The sequence below is a fragment of the Moschus berezovskii genome, chromosome 24 (assembly GCF_049115385.1).
Source record: "Moschus berezovskii isolate FMDL1 chromosome 24, NW_MosBer_1.0, whole genome shotgun sequence".
In the NCBI taxonomy this organism is placed as follows: domain Eukaryota; kingdom Metazoa; phylum Chordata; class Mammalia; order Artiodactyla; family Moschidae; genus Moschus; species Moschus berezovskii.
The window spans coordinates 47924614-47940868 of NC_142483.1; the positions used below are offsets into that span (position 1 = coordinate 47924614).

Genomic DNA, 16255 nt, shown 5'->3' on the forward strand with positions numbered 1-16255 from the left:
CTGGTGGGAAGGAAGAGGAGGAGAGGGTCAGGCTTGGGGAGAGTGCCTATTGAGAGACCCCACAAGTGAAGGGCTTAGGACGCCGTGCCATGCAGGTGCTCCTCACATGGCCAGCACCCCTGCTCCCTGGAAGAAGAGGAGTCACCCACACCTGAAAGGTGAAACATGTGCCTCTGCACCAGGGCACCCTTTGCACACATCTGCATGCTAGGAGAATGGCTTCAGAAGTGCTTTCTACGTCACTGGGAGTTTCCACTTCTGTTGGAAAAGATCTCTGCCCACCCCCACCCCCTCTCAGGACTCAGAGCAGTAAGTCTGGATGGACTTACAGCAGGGTCACAGTGTCCCCTTGAATTTAGACACAGAGGACACCGAGGGAGGCGTGCCCTGAAAGGTGACGGCACATGCTCCCTCGTCAACTTCTGCCTCCTGATAACCGTGGGCTGGAGGGTCTGTTTCCGCCAACCTCAGTCTCCATCCAGCTCAGGACACTCTGGGGCAGGAAGTGGCAGGTAGGCCTCCTGCAGCCCACAAAAGCTGAGGGGCAGGAGGCCATCTGACAGGTGGTTCACTGACCTTGTTATCAGAAGGGAGGTGATGCTGAGCACAGTGTGGACTGTCCCCCCTACCTCCGGCCCCATGGACTCAGGTCTGTCCAGGAGGAGAGGGCATTAGGAAGGGACATGGGAAGGGGTGTGGTGTGAAGAACTTGAGGCTTGAGGGAGAGAGAGCAGCCCAGTTCTGCCTCTCCTCTGCCTCCTGTGAGCCAGAGTGGAGAGACGCGTTCCTCTCCTCCACGGAGTACTTGGTCACACAAAGGGCTCGAGCATTTTCTTTGGTCAAGCCAGCTCCCAGTGTGGGTAACCACACCCTGGCAGAAGGAGCAACGTCCAGTGGGCATGGCAGTGCCCAGGACAGGCCACAGTGCCCAGAGAGACGGAAGGACGGAGGGAGGTGCCCATACTCCCCAGCCCAAGCTCTTAATGCTTGCCACACAGCAGGCCAACCAGTCTAGAGAGTGTTGGGGCGGGGCAAGGAATAGCCACTTTATTTGGAAAGCCAGCAGAGCGAGGAGATGGTGGACCAGTGTCCCAAACAACCGTCTTGCCTGGGTTGCAAACTAATTTTTTTTTTTTAATAGAACAAAGAGGGGGGAGGTGAGGAAGTAAAGTAAACAGCAATACGTTACTGCGAATATTTCCTGGTTCTGGACCAACAGAGGCACCAATCTAGGCCAAAGGGCAGCGAAAGAGGTGGGAGAGCTGGGGACACCGTGTGGTGGCCGAGTGGACTTGGGTTTGAGCTTCCAGAGGGCTCCCAGGAAACCTGTACAGGAGGTTTTGGCAGGAACCATTGGCTGGCGATGGGTGGAGTGATTACTGACTGTATCATTTGAGTTTTCACCCAAGCCTGGGAGGGCCCGAGGAACCCTGGGGCATTTGTCAACATGTCAGCGCCACTGGGTGGAGCCTGCCCTCTGCATGTCGGCCTGGAGCACGCAGCCCTTCTCTCTCTCTCTTTGCCTCTCTGGGTTTCTGTCTGCCTCTGCCTTCCCTCCTCTCTCCATCTCCACAGCTGTCTTTGTTTTGTTCACCCCCTCTCTCATTCCCCACACAATGCCTGACCCAGGACAAGCATTCAACAAATATTTTTTTAACTTTATACTATGGAAAAAGTCAAACACACAGAAGTAGAAGAATCAGGAACCTCTGTGTTCCCATCACCCATCTTCAACAATACATACACCTACGGCTGATTCATGTTGATATATGGCAGAAACCAATACAATACTGTAAAGCGATTATCCTCCCATTATAAATAAAGTTTAAAAAATAACCTATGGCAACAATAGTGGACGTCCCCTCCCACCGCTCCCCCCACACTATCTTGAAGCAGGCTCAGACACTGAATCACTTGACTCATAAATATTTCAGATATCTCCAAATGACAAGCACTCTGTAAAAACCACAACTCTGATCCCATTAACACACTCAAAAATGATCAAATGTCAAGTTAATATATCATGTATGGATGTGAGAGTTGGACTGTGAAGAAGGCTGATCGCCGAAGAATCGATGCTTTTGAACTGTGATGTTGGAGAAGACTCTCGAGAGTCCCTTATACTGCAAGGAGATCCAACCAGTCCATTCTAAAGGAGATCAATCCTGGATGTTCATTGGAGGGACTGATGCTAAAGCTGAAACTGCAATACTTTGGCCACCTCATGTGATGAGTTGACTCACTGGAAAAGACTCTGATGCTGGGAAAGGTTGGGGGCGGGAGGAGAAGGGGACGACGGAGAATGAGATGGCTGGATGGCATCACCGACTCTGTGGACATGAGTTTGAGTGTACTCCGGGAGTTGGTGATGGACAGGGAGGCCTGGCGTGCTGTGATCCATGGGGTCGCGGAGAGTCGGACACGACTAAGCGACTGAACTGAACTGAACTGAACTGAACTGAAGTTATTGTTCAAATGTCTCCAATTGTCTGATTAATTTTTAACAGTTTCTTAATTCAAATTGCCTACATACAATCCACTAATGTTTCTGCTAACAAGTGTCTGAACTCTTCCAAGTCCCTTCTAAGCTATATGCAACAAATGTTTCATCTGATCTCATCACTCTGTTTCTCTGTGACTTCCTAGTTTTCTGTCTCCCCTGTACCCACACCTACCTTCCTGTTCCCCACTTTGGTTTCTGTCTTGTCTGTGTGTGTTTCTTTCTGTGTAACTATATCTCTCTATGGACATTTTTCTCTCTGGGCCTTTATCTGTACCTTGCTCTCTCCCTGCCTCCTTCCCAAGCCCTTTCTCTCTCTCTCTCTCTCTCTCACACACACACACACAAACACAGGAAAGTCACTAAGGGGACCCTGCACCCACCTTTGACTGAAAGTGTATGAAGAGTTGGGTCCCTGCGTGAAACGTTGGTGTACCTTTACGGAGGCACCTTCTGCTTTTCTGCGTTAAGCCCATTCCGCTGGGTCTCTTGAGACCCTCCACTTATTGAGCGCCCCTCGATGATCTACATGCAGGAGACAGCTGGGAACAAAACAGAATAACCAGCGTGAAGGCTAAGAGTGCTGCACAGATGTCGGTGGCATTTCTTACTTTATCTGTTGCTCCAAATAAAATTTCTGAAAGCTCACCTGTCAGTGAAATCCTATAAGGAAGACTCTTAAAAAAAAAAAGCTGTAGAAAGCTTGTCAACCAAGTGCTATTTTGTATTAATCATAGGGAAGGGGCTCGCTTTTGAAAGAAATTTTTTACAACGTCTTAAATTATTTGCTAGGGCTGGAGGCAACCAACCCAGTGTTTTTCCATTCTTTTCAGCAGTGGAATTCGTTTTGGAATAAAATCTTACATAAAACCCAAATATATAAAGGGAATAAAACCAGAACATGGTATGTGCTGGGCGGAGAGGTGGAAGGACAAGGCTGTAGAAAATAACTTAGAACACTTACCAGACCAAACTTATTTTGCAAAAGGGTAAACTCCCTGGCGGAGTGGGGGAGGGGCCCCACAGGGGCCCTTGTGCTGCCTTCATCTTAGAATCAAGGGCAGACTCCAGCTCCCCACTCGGTGCTTCCTACCTGACAAGGCAAGCTCAGAACCTCAGGGAGGGGCCTAGGGCTTTTTGCAGCTAATCACTTTGGCACATGTGCTGAGCTGAGTATTAACTGTGGAGGTTTTAAGTCCCAGATGTGGCTGGAGCTGTGGCAGGCTCCTTTGTGCTCAGGACAAATGACTCTCTGGCAAATGACTCATGGCAGGATGACTTTAGTATCTGGTCCCCAAGGTCAGAGTTGGAGCAAGTGGGCCCGGCCTCTGATGGGAGTGGCCCAGCATTCATGGGAAGGTGAGTGCAGAGTGATTGGCTAACAGAGCTGGAGAGGATCCCACCTTCATGAAGAGTAGGGGCATGAACAAGTCTGGTGGAAGGACTGAGTGATGGGAAGATGCGTGCTGGAGGAGAGGTAACCTAGATGCCTGGCCCACAGTTGCTCGGCTGGGCATGCAGGGAAGCCACAGACATTAGAGCTGAGCATCTGGAAGAGACTCCTGGTTCTCACTGCCTGGCTGCATCTGCAGTGGAGCCTGCTGGGGAAAGCTGCTGCTGCTGCTGCTTCTGCTAAGTCGCTTCAGTCGTGTCCAACTCTGTGCGACCCCACAGACGGCAGCCCACCAGGCTTCGCGTCCCTGGGATTCTCCAGGTAAGAACACTGGAGTGGGTTGCCATTTCCTTCTCCAATGCGTGAAAGTGAAAAGTGAAAGTGAGGTCACTCAGTCGTGTCTGACTGAGTGACCCCATGGACTGCAGCCTACCAGGCTCCTCCATCCATGGGATTTTCTAGGCAAGAGTACTGGAGTGGCTTGCCATTGCCTTCTCCGGGGGAAAGCTGCTAGGGGGCCACAAAGAGTGGAATTTTGGTTCAAAATAAAGGTCAACGATATATAAGCCCATCAGAGAATTATGTTCTTCTGTCCACCTCAGAGAGCTAAGAAACACCTGAGCTTCAGGACCAGAAACACTGTGCATAGACTCCAGCCCCACCCCTTTCTAGTTAAGCTTCCCTTTCCTCACCTGTGAGTCAGGATGATGCCACCTACTAGGTTCACAGTGTATTCTCACATCAGTTATCGCTCAGCAATTTTGCAAAGCTACTGTAAAGCTAGCTTTATTTACTGACGAAGAAACAGCCCCAAGAGGACTCACCTGCCCCTCCCACATAACGGGTGAGTGTCCCAGCTGAGCTGATCTCCTCGTGGCTCCTGGCCCACACCTTTTCCATCGTCCCATGATCATGCTACCTCTTGTCGAGTCTCCAGTTGGGCAAATGAGAACACAGGAGCTGAGAAATATTGCATCTTAAAGTGGCCAAGGTTCAAATTTATAGGGAAAGAAAGTAGATTACTTGTTGCCTGGGGCTGGGGTGGGGATGGAGATTAACAGTAAATTGGCACAAGAGATCTTATTAGGGGATGAAAATGTTGTAAAACTGATTAACGGTGACAGTTGCACAAGTCTGTAAATTTCCTAAAAAGCACTGAATTGTACCCTTGAAATGGGTGAGTTTCATGATACATAAAATATACCTCAAACAAGCGGTTAAAAAAAAGCTAAGATTATAAAGTATGTATTTTCTTAGAAAGAATTGTTTTACCGATCATATTTAGAAGCAATTAGTATTAGTTTATTTCCTTTAAAATGTGTTCCTTGTCATTATTGATTTGAGAAAACAGAAATATCCACTTGGATCTATAGTAACCATTAACAATGAGGTTAATATCTGCTTCACTGTTCTCACTGTGACAACACAGGGTGGCAACCATGAGATTGGTCAACATTAGAGATGATACAGATACAGGGGGAACTGTGGTGCTGGAGAAGACGCTTGAGAGTCCCTTGGACTTCAAGGAGGTCAAATCAGTCAATCCTAAAAGAAAGCAACCCTGAATATTCACTGGAAGGACTGATGCTAAAGCTGAAGCTCCAATAATCTGGCCACCTGATGCAAAGAGCTGACCCACTGGGAAAAAACCCTGACGCTGGGAAAGACTGAGGGCAGGAGGAAAAGGGGGACGACAGAGGATGAGAAGGTTGGATGGCATCACTGACTCAATGGACATGAGTTTGAGCAAACTCCGTGAGACGGTGAAGGACAGGGACGCCTGGTGTGCTGCAGTTTAAGGGGTCGCAAAGAATCAGACATGACTTAGCGACTGAACGACAACAACACACAAACAGCTGGCATGGAGTGGGGGCAGGGGTGGCAAATGGTGGCGGTGGTTTAGTCACTAAGTCATGTTTGACACTCGTGACCCCAGACTGCAGCCCACCAGGCTCCTCTGTCCGTGGAATTTCCCAGGCAAGAATACTGCAGCCATTTTCTTCTTCAAGGGATTTCCTGATCTAGGGATCAAACCTGGGTCTCCTGCATTGCAGGCGATCTCTTGCATTGCAACCAGATTCTTTATCACTGATGGGCTTCCCTGGTGGCTCAGACGGTAAAGAGTCTGCCGGCAGTGAGGGAGACTCGGGTTCGATCCCTGGGTCGGGAAGATCCCCTGGAGAAGGAAATGGCAACCCATTCCAGTACTCTTGCCTGGAAAATCCCATGGATGGAGGAGCCTGGCAGGCTAAAGTCCATGGGGTCGCAAAGAGTCAGACACGACTGAGCGACTTCACTTCTTTACCACTGAGTCACCAGGGAAGCAAATGGTGAGCTTTTACAAATGGCAGGGTTAGAGCCTGGAAACACCTTGATACCCAAACACCATAGGATGAGTCACTGGCACCATGCAAGGCTGTTGTGACAATTAGCAATATCACGGGAAAGCATCTCCTCCCCTACTGGTACTCAATAAATCAAGGCAGTAAGCATCTTATTCCCACCCAGGCCCATCAAGCCCCAGGACCTCAGCTGTGCAGCAGAAACCCTCCTCCTCAGGAGACCCCACCCAGGCCCCAGGCCCCCAGTCCAGCTAGACACATCCTGGCCTTTTAGAGGCTCCATTCCTGCCCACCGTGCTGTCAGGTACATGGGAGAATGTACCTGATTCATGAAGGACCAGGAGGGGGAAATTCCAGCAAGGCTGTGTTTTAAGAAAGAACAGCACCTGCAGGGCTGCCACTCTGCAGTATATAGTCAGTGTTTCGTGACGGCTGACTCTGCTCCTCCGATGGATTAGAGCTGCAAAGCTGGAAACGCAGCTTTTAGTTGCTCTTTTACAAAGGAAGTGATTCCTGAGGTTGGGTGACGTGCACATTTTTCAGAGTGCTGGGCTGCACGTTGGTGCTGACTGGTGCCTGGGTATGAAGCACCGGGTTCCCTGCTGGCAGATGGCCGGGACTCATCACAAGCTTTGCACCACCTCACGTTGTGTCCAGAACCAACTGTGATCGTAAGAAAGAGAAAAGCCACATCAGGGGTGTTTGGGGCCCTTTGTACCACCTGTCTTAACTGCGTCCCCCTGGAAGCAGGGGAACAGGGATTCGAGTGCAAGTACTTTCTTTGAGAGATGGTCTCGGAAAGCATCGGTAGAGGCGTGGGGAGTTTGCAGAGAAGCAAAGAGAGACCAAGAGGGGTGCAATAATGAGCAGGTTACCCTGGAGCAACCAGGGCTCTGGGAAAGGACTCTAAGAGGCTGTGTAGAAGAGATTCTCAAACTTAAGCATTACCAGAATCACCTAGAAGGCCTACAAGAACCGACAGCTGGGCCCACCTTCAGGGTTTCTGATTCAGTAGGTCAGAAGTGGGTGGGGCTGAGAGTTTACATTTCTATCAAGTTCCCAGGTGACGCTGAGGCTGCTAGTTCTGGGAGCACTTTTTGAGAATAAGAGTGAAGAAGTGGTTGGTCCAAAGGGTGAAGAGATGAGCTATGTATACATTGATCCCCATCTCTCATTGGCCAAAGGCTGCCCTGGGGTGGTTAACTCCCTGGTACCCTGTGTACTGGTCTTGCACGGCCTTGCAGCCAAAGAAAGTCCTTAGGTTGAGAGTACCAAGCACCTGCTGTAAGGAGCCATACGGCTAATGGGATCAGAGTGCTGGGGCTCCCAGAGGCGGGCCACACCACCTTCAGGAACAGTGCATCTCTCCATAAAACCCCACTCCCTGAGTTAACGGAAAGAGCACTCAAACACAAGAGTGGCACCAAAACGAGTAACTGCCCCAGCTGCTCTTACACTCACAGCTGCATGACTTCACACAAACCTCTCACCCTCTCTGGACCCGTAGCTGGGAGATTTCCAAGGCCCCAACTGTCTCAAGATTCCCTGATTCTGTGACATCTAGATCCAACCCCTGCCTATCCAAAGGTTCAGCTGAGCAGAGCTCCAGGAAAGCATGGACGTTTACATCTGCTGCCCTGCCCAGTCCTTCCCCCAAGATGTGACCAGGTAAACGCCACCCCCAGAGTACCAGGCAGTGCCCTCAAAACCCTCAGGCTCCCTGGGGTGGGCATCAGTTGGCAAGGGGTCCTCAGGCCCTAGTCCCCAGATGCTAGGCTCACCACCTCCCCTTCACAGCCTTGACAGGTGTGTCAAGCATCAGTGAAGCACTCAGCCTCAATCCAAGAGGACCTAAGACTATGCACTTTCTTTTAATGGGCTATGCAGTTAAAACAATAAACTGCTTAAATCTTTCCATTTGGGGTAAAATGATGTTCTACAGGAGACTCGATTGTTCTGGGGCTTTCCAGGTGGTGCTAGTGGTAAAGAACCTGCCTGTCAATGCAGGAGACATAAGAGACTCAGGTTCAGTCCCTGAGTGGGAAGGATCCCCTGGAGGAGGGCATGGCAATCCACTTCAGTATTCTTGCCTGGAGAACCCCATGGATGGAGGAGCCTGGTGGACTACAGTCCATGGAGTCGCAAAGATTCGGACACGACTGAGGTGACGATTGCTCCGCCACCACCTCCTGCCCTTTGCCTAGGCAGCCTGACAATGGCCACTGCGTGCTGGCTGAGCTTTCTGGGCCCCTGTGTGTGAAGGCAAGCCTGGGGGTCTCCAGGGCACTAGAAAGGGCAGTGTGGCCCTCCCAGTGTCAGGGAAGCTCACAGCTCCTGCAGCCAGTGTAAAGAAACATGTGGGACTTCACCGACAGAGTGGGCATCTATGAGTTTTATCTTTCAAACAGACAGATTCCCTTTTGTCAGAAACAGTTGCCCAATTTTTATGGAAATCCCACACTTCCACCGTCTTAATCCCAGTGGTTTGGGATGACAAAAGCTACCTGGTCCCAGGTGAGACTCACCAGCCTATTTTATAATATTAATCAAGTGAGGATCAGTCCGGTGATAGCTGGTGAGGACGCCAGTCCACTAAGGGAGCTTCTGCTCTAAGAGTCAGAAAATCCCAGGACCAAGACTCTGGGTTTGCTTATGATTTCCTGAGTCAGAATGGGAAGAGCACCGAAATATAGTGCCCCCTCCCAGGGGTTCTTGCATGCACAGCTCTGTGACCTCAAACAAATCTCTCACCCTTTCTGGGCCCCCAGCTGGGAGATTTCCAAGGCCCCACCTATCTTGAAAATTCCCTAATTCCTTTTTACCAAAGGTCCTGCAGTCTGACAAGTAGATCCGAGTTACTACGCTCAGTGACAGCTTGGGAAACGTGACGGTTTATAAAGCATGTTATAAGTCCAGGGGTGGTAGTTTTGGCAGAAGCATGAGTGCAGGAAAGGCAAATCTGTATCTAGAGTAACAGTCAAGACCAGTAAGGACAAAACACAGCTCCTTCCATGATAGAAGCAGCCCAGTGCAGTCAAACATCCTTTCACACAGTGCTTTAGCCCAGTTACCTAGGGGTTGGGAGGAGTGTCCATCGGCGGGGTCAGTAAGCAGGTTTAGCCTGTGCAGAAGTCCACGCAAGCATACTCCACCATGTCTGACTCTTTGCAATCCCACAGACTGTAGCCTGCCAGGCTCCTCTGTCCATGGGATTCTCCAGGCAAGAATACTGGAGTGGGTTGCCATGCCCTCCTCCAGGGGATCTTCCTGACCCAGGGATCGAACCCAAGTCTCCTGTATTGCAGGTGGATTCTTTACTGCTGAGTCACCTGGGAAGCCAGTGCAGAAGCCCAGGACTCTCTTGATCTCTGAGTTTCACTTGCCCAGAGACCCTGCAAGTGTTCAGTTAATCTGATCCAAGGAGATAGATGGATTTGATAATGCAAGCCAAGAGTCACCCATATCTGGGTTTGGAACCCCTCCAAGGGCAATAACTGCCTCTGATTTTTAGAGATATTTCTGGAGGAGCCCAAGGATAAGCAGGGGAATGAGAAGAATCCTGGGCTATGAACATCATTGCTTCCTCAGAAGAAAAGTCAGAAGATACTCCCTCCATCCACTCTACTTTCCACTTGGTTATTCCAACTGCTTTGGAGGGCTTCAGTAGGCAATCAAATGCCTAAGCACTTACGTGTGTCATGCCTACTTGCTACAATGGACTCGAAAGAACATACAATAAAACACAGGTTGTTAGGGAAAACTGCAGTGAAGATGAGAAAGAGATGGCGAACTATGTAGAGAAAAAAGAAAATTGTTGTTTCACTTCCCAAGAAAGAGAGTTCATTTAACAGAAGTGAGCTCTGAGCATCCTGGGATGGAGGAGCTGGCCCCTTCCGTGCAGTTGTGAAGGAAAAGGCAGCAGCCTTTCTCCAGGCAGAGGTAGGACAGGACGGTGTCCCCTTCCTGTGATCAGAGGCCCTCGAGTTGTCTTGGTACAGGTATCAGGGCTTCCCTGACCTGGTGTCCTTGGGGGATGAGGGCGATGAGGTCAGATCAGGGATTGAGGGGATCCCCTCAAAGCACCACAGTGTACGGTTTTATGCACCCTCAGGCAGCTACCAAGTTAAACAGCCAGAGTGGCCTGTCCTCCGAGCCTGGCCAGATGTCCTGTCTCAACCCTACGCCTGGGTTTCCTTGCCTTTCAAACAGAGGAGTTTTAGCTCTAAAGTCCCTTCCAAACTCAACAGTCTGAGCTCAGAGCAGGAGTGGAGTCTCTCGGGGGATGTCTTAGGTGAGTCTCCCTGGAAGCAGAGCCTGAGGCAGTGATTCCATGCAGAGAAGAGAGGGAAGCAGGACAAGGATGGGGAGGAGCTGAAGTATCCAGCTTCTCTTGAGTTTATCCTTACCCGGTGCGGTGAGGAGGCTGGAAGTGTGCTCTGAAGCAGAAATTCTACACCAGAGTCACCCCCTAAAGCAATTAAGGGCTTTGTACCCCTTGTCAGTCAGTCTTCATGGACTGCCTTGGATGGGGTGTTCATACCTTCTGGGCAAGGTGGGCTCTGAAGGCAATTCTCCAGAGAAGGGGGGCTTCTGTGAGCCCTAGCGGCCCTTATAGCAGGTAGGGGAGGGGTGAACCACAGCCACCAATGCCCGGGACATGCAAATGTTCCTTCTCAGACCTCTACAGAGAAGAGACTTGCGGGACATGGAAAAGACATCCAGCATTCTGTAAAGCCCTCCCCTTTCATTCAACTAATGTGCCTGAGCCACCTGCCAGGCACCATTCTAGGTGATGGGATTATGAGGACTGGCTTCCCAAAAATTATAACAAAGATTCTGTTTACCATAAACAAAGATTCCCCCTCTCAATAAGGGCTGGACACCTGCTCCAGGGAGAACCAGGGGAGAGTTGGTCACCAGCTGCCACCAGGCACCTGCTGGGCAGGGAGGATGGGAGGCACATGTTAGGTTCTGAAACGCCTGTGGCACATTCAAGCAGATATGGTAGCTGCGCTGGTCCCATCTGGAAGTGAGCCTGCTCCACTCTCCAGCAGTTTCTGGCCAGGAAGCTGGCTGTGCAGCGAACTGTAGCCTCCATATGTTTGAGCAAATTCCACTTGGCAGTGGACAGGGAGCATTTGCTGGGCAGTCCTTTGCCTTCACAGCCTTATGCGCTACTCTCTCACCTTTTAACCTGTGTCTGTGCTCAGCTCTGCAGCCCACCCTCCATGGGCTTCCCTCCCGAGGGCCTGGGCACTCACCCTCAGCCAGCCCAGGATCCGCTCTCACGCCCCCAGAGATCCACAGTGGGGGCTGGGGGATGTGTGGAGAGGAATGTGAACCTAAGAAGCATGGCCACATCTGGGCTTGGCTGGGTGGTCCTCGGCCACCAGGCAATGAGGGAGGGGCCACAGAGAAGCCAAGGGAAGTGACAAGAGGTTGTTCAGTACCCCTTCTTCTAGCTCAAAGTCCTTCCTGTTCATGGAATTACAAGAGGGATGTTTGAGGCATAGGAGAAAGGGGCCAAAAGCCAGCATCGTGCTAGTGAGAGGGAGCAGGCTTGGGGATGCTGGAGAGAGGCCTCACAGGGCACCCATGAACATACTGGAAAAGCCGGGCAGTGTCTGGGGCCTCGTGCATGGCCACAGCACCAACTGCAGGCTCAGTCTGTGATGACTCCAAGCCAAAGCATGAATCACACGCAACCGTTGTGGGGCTCATATTACTGTCCCTCCTTCTGCCTCTCTTTCTGAATCTATCTGTATACACACACATATATATCATATATATGCATATATATGAGATGGTTGGATGGCATCACTGACTCGATGGACTTGAGTCTCAGAACTGTATCAGTCTGTCTCACTCTGGGAGACAGTGAGGGACAGGGAAGCCTGGCGTGCTGCAGTCCACAGAGTCGCAAAGAGATGGACTCAACTGAGCAACTAACACTTTCACTTTCATATATATACACACACACACACACGCAGACACACATACCTACACACACATTTCTCTAAAATATGGACCAGACCACTTTCTATCTTTCAGAGAAAAATCAAACAGCAAGCCATTTGGTGGCCACTAGTCTGTAATTCTGGAGAAGGCAATGGCAACCCACTCCAGTAGTCTTGCCTGGAGAACCCCAGGGACAGAGGAGCCTGGTGGGCTGCCATCTATGGGGTCGCACAGAGTCGGACACGACTGAAGCGAGTCAGCAGCAGCAGCAACAGTCTGTAATTCACATGGTCATAACTGAGGACTGTTGTGTCATTCCAGAGAAAAATAAAAGATGTGACAGGAACAAAAAAGAGTATTGACCACAACGCTAAGATTCATTGAGCACTTCGTGCATGCCAAGCTCCGAGCCCTTTCCCTGCATGATCGCGTTCCCCACTACAAGCCCTGGTGTGAGCATTGTTAGTGCCCACCTTCTGCAGATGAGGAACCTGGAGTAAAGAGAACTGCCTAGTCCAAGCTCACAGAGCCAGTGTGGGGGTGCTCCCTGGTCCAGCGCCTCACCACCTGACTGCAGACCGACACAGACTCCAGTACAGCTTGACTTCTTGCAAACAGTCTACGAAAGCAGCGTCCAAAATCAGGTTCTCCAAGTGAAGTCCAGTAATAAACAGAAGAGAAGGACTGGTGAAGAGAAGGGGCAAGATGGGGAGGCAGGAGAGGGAAAGTCACAGAAAAACGAAGCCTGGGTGAGGGACTGCACGAGGCCAGACATCTGAGCCTGAGGCATCCTGGCAAGTGAGGCCAAGGACACAAGCAGGTGGCAAGGTCTCACCTGGGACCGCTCAATCCACTTTGTCAGAAAAGAGACCTTCCCAGCCCTAAATTCTGAAACGGATTTGACCCAGAGTTTTTCTTTTTCTAAAGAACAAAATTCAGGGACTTCCCTGGTGGTCCAGTGGCTGAGACTCTGTGCTCCCAATGCAGGAGGTCCAGATTCAATGCCTGGTCAGAAAACTAGATCCCGTATGCCGCAAGGAAGACCTGGTGCAGCCAAATAAACAAATATCTTTTAAAAAGACAGAGGGACTTTCCTGGTAGTTTAGCAGTTAGGACTTTGCCTTCCAATGCAGGGCATGTGGGGTGGGGTGGGCGTTGCTTCCATTCCTGGTTCTGGTCAAGGGAACCAAGATCCCACATGCCTTGTGGGCAAAAAAACAAAACATAAAACAGAAACAACCCTGTAACAAATTTAGTAGAGACTTTTAAAAAATGATTCAAATCTCTCCCTCAAAAAAAAAAAATCTAAATAAAAAAGAACAAATTTCACAGACTGTTATTTCTGAGAAGGATAAGGATGTTTGACATTTGGTTGGTACTCACTGAGAGAAACTTCTCTGAAAGGAACCCCTTCTATCCTGTTGGTGAGACTGTAAACTGATGCAGCCACTATAGAGAACAGTAAAGAAGTTCCTTTCAAAATTAAAAATAGAGTTGCCATATGATCAAGCAATCCCACTCTTAGGCATATATTCGATCAAAACTCTAATTTGAAAAGATATATGTACTCTATGGGCACTTCCCTTGTGGCTCAGTTGGTAAAGAATCCGCCTGCAATGCGGGAGACCTGGGTTCAATCCCTGGGTTGGGAAGATCCCCTGGAGAAGGGAAAGGCTACCCACTCCAGTATTCTGGCCTGGAGAATTCCATGGACTGTATAGGCCATCGGGTCGCAAAGAGTCAGACACGACTGAATGACTTTCACTATGCACCCTATGTTCACAGCAGCACTGTTTATAATAGACAAGACATGGAAACCACCTAAATGTCCACGGACAGATGAATGGATAAAGACGGTGTGGGATACACACAATGGACTATTACTCAGCCATAAAAAAAGAATGAATCGAGATCATCACACTAAGTGAAGTAAGTCAGAAAGAGAAAGCCAAACACCTTATGGTATCACTCATATGTGGAGGCTGAATATGACACAGATGAACGTATCCATGAAACGGAGACAGACTCACAGACACAGAGAGCAGACTTGTGGCTGCCGGGGGTGGGGAGGGAGGTAGAGGGGTGGACTGGGAGTTTGGGGTTAGCAGATGCAAACTGTTACACACAGGGTGGATGAGCAGCAAGGTCCTCCTGTGTGGCACAGGGACTCATATTCAGCATCCTGTGATAAACCATGATGAAAAAGAACATGAAGAAGAACATATATCTGTATAACTGAGTCGCTTTGCTACACAGCAGAAACCAACACAAAGTTGAAAATTAGCTATACTTCAATTTTAAAAAAGAAAAGCCCTCTGCCTCTGGTGCCTCTGTGAAGGGCTGGGCAGTGGGAAGTGGCACTGACCAAGGCCAAACTCCTGAGTTCTGAAAAACAGAACATCCATGCCCACGTGTGTCCCCCGCCTGACACTCCCCCATCCCCTCATCTCTCCCTGCTCTGCACCCCACCAACGCCCTGCAATGCTGAGAGGGCCTGACATCTCAGTCCTGCAACTGACGGCTATGCACCTCAAGCTGTTACTCCCTGAGGTGACAATTAAGTGGGCCCGGTTATGTGTTCGCCCTTACTACCCCCCCGTCTCATCCCCCCTCCTGGAAACTCCTTCTAAAAGGGACTCTGTGCAGCATGTGTGTGCAGCGGCACAGGCTCTATCTTATTCAGTTGAAGGACACACAAGTGGACATGGTCGTTCTTTTATTAGAACTCATGAGTTCAGCCTTGGCCCATGGCCACGCCCCACTCCCAACCCCTCACCAGGCACCCGAGGCAGGGCAGGCTTTCTCAACCGCTACCCAAACCGTAACTCCTCCTCAACAATGACCGCCTCTGAGGACGCCTTTTTTCCTAGTCACATTTAAACGCTAACTTTGAAAGACACAGAATTTCAGGTAGGAAGATTCCTTGCATGCTCTGCAGACATCACACCATCATCTCCCAACCTCCCACGTGGCAGTGGAGTGAAGATTCCCTTGCAGGGGTCTGCCTTCTGTCTCTGGACACTTTCCTCAGGCTCTGATGTGTTTGTTAGATGGCTGGACGGCATTACTGCCTCCAATGGACATGCCTTTGAGCAAACTCTGGGAGGCAGTGAAGGACAAGAACAGGGCGTGCTGCAGTCCGTGGGGCTACAGAGGGACACTACTTTACGACTGAACAACAATAGTGTGTGTGTGTGTGTGTGTGTGTGTGTGTGTGTGCACACGTGTAGTATGTGTGTGAACCTATCCTGTTTGGGATTCCAGGCATCCATCAAATCAGAGGGTTTAATCATCTCGTGACATCTTCAGTCATTACTTCTTCAAACATTTCTTTTCTCTCCTCCATTCACTCACTCCCCTCTGTGAGCTTTATGGATTAAAAAAACCGCGACACTTCTAATTCGCGCCTCCACCTTGTTTTCTGTCGTTCTTTCTGCCTCTTTACCCGATGCCTCCTGGAAGAAGGAGGGCCCAAACACCCCTCCCCACAAGCCCTCTCAAGCTGATTCCCCCGAGTTCTGCAACCCACACGCTGGGCGCTCTACTTTAATTCTACTTTTTATACCTATTATCTCTAATTAGTTTTCTTCATAAGCATTTATTCCTGCTTCCTGATCTCCCCAAGGATGCTTATTCTGCTTACTTAAACTTCTTGATCTATTTGTTCCGTGGGTTCTGCTCCTCCCACACAGGTTGCTCCATTTGTTGACCTTCTTAAGCGCACATGCACTCCTTGGATGTCTTAGACTTTTTCTCCCTGAGAGCTCTCACCCCGCTCCCACCCTCCCCATCCTCGGTATTCAGCTGACATGGCCAGACCTGTCCACTTGCTTGGGGATGGCAAGCTCCTCCTAGGGTAGAGCCGCTCGGGAGCGCTCTGGGCTCACCCTGGGGCAAGCCTGCCCCTCAGGGTGGGACTGGGAAGGAAGATTGCCAGCCCCCCTGCACAAGTTACCTCCTCTGTCCCGACGGCACTGGGGGACTTCCCTCTGGCCATATTGTGTCCTGCCCTGTGGAAGAGCAACCCAGAAGGCAATCGTCCACCCAAGGCAGCATGGGAGA

At 50.2% G+C, this 16255-nt stretch overlaps 1 long non-coding RNA gene across 1 annotated transcript in view; it reads right to left on the reverse strand.

Annotated features, from left to right (window-relative positions):
- Positions 1-1883: 1883 nt before the first annotated feature.
- LOC129548116 (uncharacterized) overlaps positions 1884-16255 on the reverse strand; it is a 127532-nt gene continuing 113160 nt past the window's right edge. Inside the window, exons 5-6 of the long non-coding RNA XR_016036171.1 lie at positions 4718-4853; positions 1884-3042 (exon numbers count right to left, since the gene is read on the reverse strand). This is a non-coding gene — a long non-coding RNA (uncharacterized LOC129548116). The remainder of the gene's footprint in view (positions 3043-4717; positions 4854-16255) is intronic.